General features: G+C 47.6%; 2 long non-coding RNA genes across 5 annotated transcripts; both read right to left on the bottom strand.

Moving 5' to 3' along the window:
* Positions 1 to 463: 463 nt before the first annotated feature.
* LOC120963012 (uncharacterized) lies at positions 464 to 3,873 on the bottom strand. The gene is made up of 2 exons (XR_005754604.2): positions 1,147 to 3,873; positions 464 to 995 (listed from the first exon to the last, which is right to left on the bottom strand). It is a non-coding gene; the product is annotated as an uncharacterized lncRNA (long non-coding RNA).
* Positions 3,874 to 4,180: 307 nt separating this feature from the next.
* Positions 4,181 to 7,908, bottom strand: LOC109765109 (uncharacterized). Of its 4 annotated transcripts, none has more exons than XR_012182177.1 (5): positions 7,556 to 7,908; positions 7,319 to 7,480; positions 6,118 to 6,218; positions 5,205 to 5,312; positions 4,181 to 4,410 (listed from the first exon to the last, which is right to left on the bottom strand). It is a non-coding gene; the product is annotated as an uncharacterized lncRNA (long non-coding RNA). The 4 variants fall into 4 exon arrangements; XR_002233335.4 differs by having other exon boundaries at positions 4,181 to 4,363; XR_005754602.3 differs by having other exon boundaries at positions 4,181 to 5,312.
* Between the last annotated feature and the right edge of the window lie 231 nt (positions 7,909 to 8,139).

Below are 8,139 nucleotides of genomic sequence, written 5' to 3'. Positions count from 1 at the left end.
CTCAAGCATCTAGTCCCGTGTCACAGTTTCCAATGAGCCCATAAGTTACCCTTATCATCACCATATTACGGTTGATATTAGAAAAATCCCAAAGGGCATCGTCCAGTATGAAGTGACTCAATACTCCCATGGTCTAAGTAATTGTGCATACATTAACTTCGTGTTATAGACTATAGACTATAGACTTGTGACGAAATCATCTTCTTCTATAACATACAACTTGGGTCAATTCAACACAAGTGTTCATCTAACATCGTGCCCTCAATATTGTTGGCATCATCGTTACACTTAACTCATGCCTATGATCAGGAAAATGGAACCATCATGCAACACTTGAGCTAGTGCTAGAGGCAAGACTAGGAATGTATTTTACTATTTATTATTCTACATGTGCACATGAGTTATTCTACACATGATCATGCATACTCGAGAACCATTACAGTTATAACATATAACATTAACATTAAGTATAAAATTGGAAATGTATAATAACACAATTACTATTGCCTCTAGGGCATATTTCCAACAGTCTCCCACTTGGACTACAATCAATAATCTAGTTACATAACTTCTTTTACACCAATGGCAATTCGGTGTTGTTCATGGATTGCTCGTGGTAGAGGATTCGTCATTAGGTCTGACATGTTCAGATCATGTGAATCTTGATTACTTTCATAGAATCCTTATCTACATGATCCCAAATATTGTGATACTCGCATTCAATATGTCTGGACTTCTGGTGGGACATTAGCTCCTTTGTGTGAGCCACGATGCCACTATTATCACAACAGAGAGCCATTGGGTTCAGTGCGCTGGGAACCACACCTAGTTCTTCAAGAAAGTTCTTGATCCACACCTCCTCCTTCGAAGCTTCTAAAGATGCGATATATTTCGCCCCGTTGTAGAATCCGCAACAGTGTTCTGCTTAAAACACTTCTATCACACTGCACCACCATTGAGTGTGAAAACGTAGCCCGATTAAGATTTGCAGTCATCTGTATCAGTCAAGAAGCTAGCATCAGTGTAACGATTTACAATGAGCTCTTCATCGCCTCACTAAACAAGGAAAAAATCTTTAGTATTTCTACGGTACTTAAGAATATTTTTCATTGTTGCGAGTGAGTCAATCCTAGATCACTTTGATACCTTATACTAACACTTAGCACATAAGAAACATCCGGGCTTGTGTGTTAGCGCCGCCTCTCCTCGCAGCGCCGCTTCTTCTACTACCTTGAGCTGCCTCTCACAGCTCAACTCTCTTTGTCTCACACAAGAACACACACACACACATGGTGAAACTCAGAAAACACACACGCACACAGCCAAGGAAGAAACCCAACGAGGCTTTGCCCAGAACACTCTTCCTTGGTGCACACAAAGACTACATTTTTCCTCTAGCCCTCACGGCCTCAACTTCTATACTCAATGCAATGTATTTATACAAGACTCGGCAACCATGCGATCTAAACTCACGCCAGTAAAGAGGACCCACGCACGCACTAGCCACCAACCCTCTCGGCAACTAATCCCACTAAGCCATGCAGGCACTAACACACGCACTACCGGCCTTATCCAGTCCTGGAATTGCTCCAACAGCCATGACTCGGCCAAGCAACTAACAAACTCTGTGAATCTCTCAGCTCTAACCACCTCGTCTAGCCGGTCAGGCTCCAGCCTCTCATGTACTTGCCGCATCACACGGCCGTGCCACCTCGCGCAGCTTTGCAGCATCTCGCCGTACTCGCCGTATCACACGGCGCCCTGGCATCTCGCCTTCTCCGCACATCTTCGCTGAAGCTTGACCGGACTAGCTACTCTCTAACCTATCCTACATGCATGATGAAAGCAAACTAAATATGCAGATACATACATCAAGATTAAAGCTCACATTTTCCCCCTTAATCTTGATTCTCCAATCTCCGACGCGGATCACCCACAACCACTTGCCGAATGTAGCGACTTCTCCTTGCCGAGGACGACGCTGTCGCGGCGCCCATCACCACATCGTCCTGCCACACGCAGCGGCCACCTCTTGTCGTGGACGGCGCCTTCGCAACACCGATCACCACGCCATCATCACCTCGCAGCATTGCACCGCAACCGGCCACCAGCGGCATCGCGCCGCCGCCAGCCATCACCTCGCGTCGGCGTCCTCCACCTCACATGGAGTCCACCGCCGTCGCAGCCGTTGCCTCCGCCACCGCCACGCCGGCCACCATAGCCGCCGGTACCGTAGTCACCGCCACGGATCGACAGGGCTCTGATGCCAATTGTTGGCGCTGAATCTCCTTGCAGCGCCGCTTCTTCTACTACCTTGAGCTGCCTCTCACAGCTCAACTCTCTTTGTCTCACACAAGAACACACACACACACACATGGTGAAACTCAGAAAACACACACGCACACATCCAAGGAAGAAACCCAACGAGGCTTTGCCCAGAACACTCTTCCTTGGTGCACATAAAGACTACATTTTTCCTATAGCCCTCACGGCCTCAACTTCTATTACTCAATGCAATGTATTTATACAAGACTCGGCAACCATGCGATCTAAACTCACGCCAGTACAGAGGACCCACGCACGCACTAGCCACCAACTCTCTCAGCAACTAATCCCACTAAGCCATGCAAGCACTAATACACGCACTACCAGCCCTATCCAGTCCTGGAATCGCTCCAACAGCCACGACTCGGCCAAGCAACTAACAAACTCTGTGAATCTCTCAGCTCTAACCACCTCGTCTAGCCGGTCAGGCTCCAGCCTCTCATGTACTTGCCGCATCACACGACCGTGCTGCCTCGCGCAGCTTTGCAGCATCTCACTGTACTCGCCGTATCACACGGCGCCCTGGCATCTCGCCTTCTCCACACATCTTCGCTGAAGCTTGACTGGACTAGCTACTCTCTAACCTATCCTACATGCATGATGAAAGCAAACTAAATATGCATATACATACATCAAGATTAAAACTAACATTGTGCACGTTTTGGCTGGCCGGTTTTGTTTGCATATGCCCGTGTCGACCTGTTGCATGCCCGTGCATTGGGCGACGCTTTTACCCAAGCATCATCGAAGAAAGGGTCCGGGCCTCGGACCGTGACGAAAGGGTCAACCCACGCGCGGTTCGCCACCTCGCGATCCTATCTACATCAACATGTGAGCCATCGCTCAACGACTCCCAGGCGAACGTCGATCGAGCGTTGAGACTACTTGCAGTGGGAGTAATATATGTGGTAACATCACACATATCTAGATAAAATAGATGATGTGGCAAGGAATTAATGAAGAAAGAGAGACATGTAGTAACATACTAGCTAGTTACTAGTACTATGAGTAACATCACACATACTAAGGCAAGATGAGTCTATAACCTAATGAATGAAGTGTTGCATGATACCATAGTAACATAGACTAGTAACATATGCATGTTACTAGTCTAAGTTACTACTCACTGTGGCTAGTCTGATTGGTCGCCTCGAACTGGTGACACCTGGCGCCTCCGCTACCACCACATACATGCAGTCTTCTTCGACCAATCACTACCAGACTCGCGGCCTATGCCTACGGCCCAGGGCCGTCGGCATAGGTCCTCTGCCGTCAACATAGATCTATGCCTACGGTTGCCATCGGCATAGGACCGTCGGCGTAGATCACGTCAGCGTAGTCTTGTCAGACCGTCGGCGTAGTATAGCCGTCGGCATAGGGGCCTATGCCGACGGCCGGGCGTCAGCCTTCGACATAGTTTAGCCGTCGGCAGTGTTTTTCGCCTGACGGCAACGGACGGCGCCGTCAAAAGTGCTGACGATTCATGGGAAGCCACGTGGCAGAGGTATGCCGACGGCTTGGCCGTCGGCATAGGTGGAAATCTATGCCGACGGCCAAGCCGTCGGCATACCTCTGGCACGTGGCACTCCCTGGTGCCTCCTGGTGGCAGGGCTATCCCTACGGCAAAGCCGTAGGCATAGATGGAACCTAGGCCGACGGCTTTGCCGTAGGCATAGCCGTGCCACGTGTCATCCCCCGGTTCCTCCTGGCGGCAGGGCTATGCCTACGGCAAAGCCGTCGGCATAGATTTATGCCGACGGCTTTGCCGTAGGCATAGCCCTGCCACGTGGCGCGCCCCTGGTGTCACGACAGCCATCTATGCCTACAGCATTGCCGTCGGCATACTTGCTGACCAGAACCAAAAAAAAAGATTAGCCAACAAGGCTAGCTATTTACAAATGCTTATACAGACATGATTCAACAGCCATGGATTTGCAACCACAGAACATAGTATATTTTTTATGTACATAACATTTCCATTCTAAGAATCCACAACAACATTATAGGAGGCCAAGGGGCGGTGGTGGGGGAGACAAGGCTGCAACGATGGAGGTGGCATACAGTCAGTACAACAAACCGAAGATCCTACATATGAGGATGAATATGTAATCTATACATTGAATTTACCAAAAGAAAATCGCCTAGAACAGGGCATCAAACTAAAAAGGCAGAAAATTATTGCTTTTGCTGAAGATAACTTGTCATGTTGGTGCTTGAACCGAACAATACTACTAATACATACAGTACAGAGATGCTCCAGTTTCAGTTGTATCTATCAAGCATCAGTTGTTGTTCAAGGCAAGCTTCAAAGAGAAAAAGAGTGGTGCTGATTCATATGTATATATGTATATACAGAAGATGCAAGTGTCATCAAGTTGGCTTTAGTCAAAGTAAAAACAAATGGACACATACAAAACTGAACCAAGGGTGGTGCTGATTCATGTGTATGTACAGATTGAGGTGCCATCCAGTTGGTTTCAGTCAAAGTTCAACCAAAAAAATTGACACATACAAACTGAAGAAAAGTGTGGTGCTGATTCATATGTATGTATGTACAAGAGATGCAAGTGCCACCAAGATAGATAGTTTCAGTCAAAAGTAAAAAACAATTGGACACATACAAACCGAAGCAAACCGTCGTGCTTTTTCATGTGTACATACAAAAGATGCAAGTGGTATCCAGAATTTGGATATAGGTAGTACGCTCGTGTGGTGAATTTTGTGAATCTATACTCTGCATCTACCAAAAGGATCACTCCCCTCACATGCAAATATAATTCAGTCCAATGGCTTTCGTCTCCCCTCACATGCATAAGACGAGAGCAGACCATCTAAACAGGCAGATCAGACCTTCACCTTGGGAGAGAGGCGAGTGCTACCTGTTGCCGTATCGTCGTCGAGCTCGGGTGGTCCTCCTCCTCCTCCTCCTCGAGCAGGACAAGGTTGTTTCTCCCCTACACTCCAATGGCCATCTTCTCCAAGGACATCTACAAGGGCAGAACACACCATTGATGCAATTGTCACCAAGATAGTTTCAGTCAAAGTTAAAGCAAATGTAAATATGCAAACTGAACCCAACCGAGGTGCATATTCATATGTGTGTGTATGTAGAGATGCAAGTGCAATCTGAATTTTGGGGAACCAAAGCATGGTTGTTGTCGTTGTTGTTGCTACTTTAGCAGCAACAACATCCTTGAAATCAAACAAGGAGCAAGTTGTTTTAGCAGCAGCGCATACTAGTAATTAGCTAGGACCATTATTATTGAACAACCATTCGAGGACGGTGGCAGACACATCAATCTCACAAGGCTCTACTGGAGAAACAAAAGCATAGGATATGTGATGCTAGCAATCTTAGCACAAGAAGAAAAAAACACAACCTCTCCGATAGAATGGATGGATGCATCATGCACAATCATCGGTTCCATCATTGCAGCACTAGTTGAGCAAGAAATCAAATATAACAGTAGTTCCATTCGTTCAGCCAACAAGTTAACAAAAGTTTACTTCCCACTACTAATTTTGCAACTTGTCATAATAAATAAAACAGAGTTCGACATCACAGCAACAAAAGCGGTAGACTGGGAGCCTGGAACCATGCAAACCAAATCGCAGAGCAGAAAAATAACAGTACTACCTGGAGCAATAAGAAACTCAACGGACTAGGGCAACATTTGGAAGGAGACAAGCAAGTACTACAACAGCTAGCTGGGCTGAATTGAAGATTAACCAAAATCATATCAAGTATTTGTTGAGCATGATTATACACGGGAAGGGGTTCACGGCAGGGACCTTTAGGTCATGGCCTGGCTTGCATCTCTCCTCCTCATGTGCATTGGTTTGCATCTAATCCTTCCAGTCCAATCCATGGACGTCCCTCCCTCCCTGCATCTCTAGAACAACATGACACTTAAATTTCATCAACTTCCATTGCTACTGATAAAAGAGGAGCAAGATGTATATGCTGCATAAATCATACATGGTGAAGCAAGCTGCTTGGAAACAGAGGAGGTCCATGATGGTTGTTCTCATTCGCAACAGAAGAACTCAAAAAAGTGCGCAAGTGTATGCTATCTATGGATACACCAACTCTATCAGTACCTAGCACCCAAACTAAGAAAAAAATCGTTCATATGCAGCAGCCTAAACTCAACTTTGAGAGAGCGGACTGATTAACATTTTTTTTGTTGGGTCGAATTTTTCACAAATATAGATAGAAGCACTCCAGAAGCTACATAATAAATCATAGAGGCTGGCCGAACTAATTGGCGCACTCAAACGATACAAGAGAGCGGCCCGATGGACAACTAAGCAAGCATACACAGCAAGTAAAACTACATCACCAATATTATGTAATTAACTGGAAGCTCTTGTTCATCATACCAGTACAAATATACTATCTATATCTATACTTTAATCATGCAGTCAATTGAAGTAAAAGCTGCCTCGGCCAGGAATCAAGCCTAGGATGTGAATTTGTCACAGGATCCAACTAGGCCACTGTACTTTACTTGTCAATTGGAGTAAACCGATTCTTCATGTACATTGTAAAGTAGTGCTAATGTTCCCTTGAACGTGATTTCACGCGTATGTGCAAAATACATGTGAATATGTGTGTCCGAGTAGGACTGGAAGTAGACATGGCTAGGGGCTATATACTTATACACTGGTAAATTATGGAATTGACCGTAAGCATCAACAAAGAAAAAAAGAGATTGTCACGAGCCTATGGCCAATCACAAATTAGAGGACAAACTAAAAGAAAGCTAACTAGAGATTTCCTCTGTGTGTGTGTACGTTGTGCTCTGGCCGGTGGGGGAATGATAAAAAAGCAACTACTACTATGTATGTTAGCTTGTCCGTCAGGATAGATCAAACTAGCTACCGGTGAAGGATATAGCCAGCTTCGTGTGGTGCAGTGCATCACATATTCCTCTACTTAGCAGCAGCAGTAGTGAGCAGAGGAAGGAGGCGGAGGAGATGGAGGTGCTACATGCCGAGGTGGGTCGTTGTGGCCGTGCTTGAGCTCGGCAACCCCCGCCTCCTCGAGCAGGACAGGGCCGCCAGCTAGGTGTGCCCCTCGTCCTCCGCCTCCTAGAGTAGGAAGGACGACGCCCTCCTGCCGTCGCCGCCGTCCAGACCGCACCAAGGTGACCTGTAGCAAGGGAAGGAAAGGAGAAGGTGAGGTGGGGAGGGTGGATCCGGGCGAGGAAAGAGGGGAAGGACGTACCTGCGCCACGCCCGTAACGGATCCGTCGAGCTCTGGCCTCGCCGTCGCCGAATCTGGCTGATCCCGGGGATGTTAGGGGTGGTGGTCGAAACCCTAGCTAGCCACGGGGTCGGTGGAGGACGGGAGCGCCGATTCTGGATGGAGGGGAAGGTGGAGCGGACCTAGGGGAGCTCGGGGGCGTGCTGCGCGCCGCCGGAGCTCGCCGGAACCGGCCGGCGTGGGTGGTGGCGGCGGCGAGGGATAGGGGTTTGTGGGGGAGAGAGGAGTCGCGAGAGACAGAGAGGTTCGTGGGGAGAGAGCGAGGTAGGGGTTGGGTGGGCTCTTTTTTCTTTTTCTTTTTTTCTCCTTTTCTCTAGATGGATGGATGGATGGTTGTGGGGTGGACAGCTAGATGGATAGATGGATGGATATGCGCCACGTCATCGATCCGTGGCACAAACGTTTCCACCAATAGAAACCAAGCTCATACAATTGTGTTCTCCCTTTTGTTTTTCTTCTATTTTTTCTACCCTCTTGGACCGACCATCGACGATCCGTGACGGGAGAGGAGGGCGGCGAGGAGGAGATGGTGAGGTGAGGTGGGG

The sequence above is a fragment of the Aegilops tauschii genome, chromosome 4, assembly GCF_002575655.3.
Source record: "Aegilops tauschii subsp. strangulata cultivar AL8/78 chromosome 4, Aet v6.0, whole genome shotgun sequence".
In the NCBI taxonomy this organism is placed as follows: Eukaryota; Viridiplantae; Streptophyta; class Magnoliopsida; order Poales; family Poaceae; genus Aegilops; species Aegilops tauschii.
The sequence above is the reverse complement of the archived record's forward strand: the minus strand, read 5'-3'. Positions and strand labels throughout refer to the sequence as shown.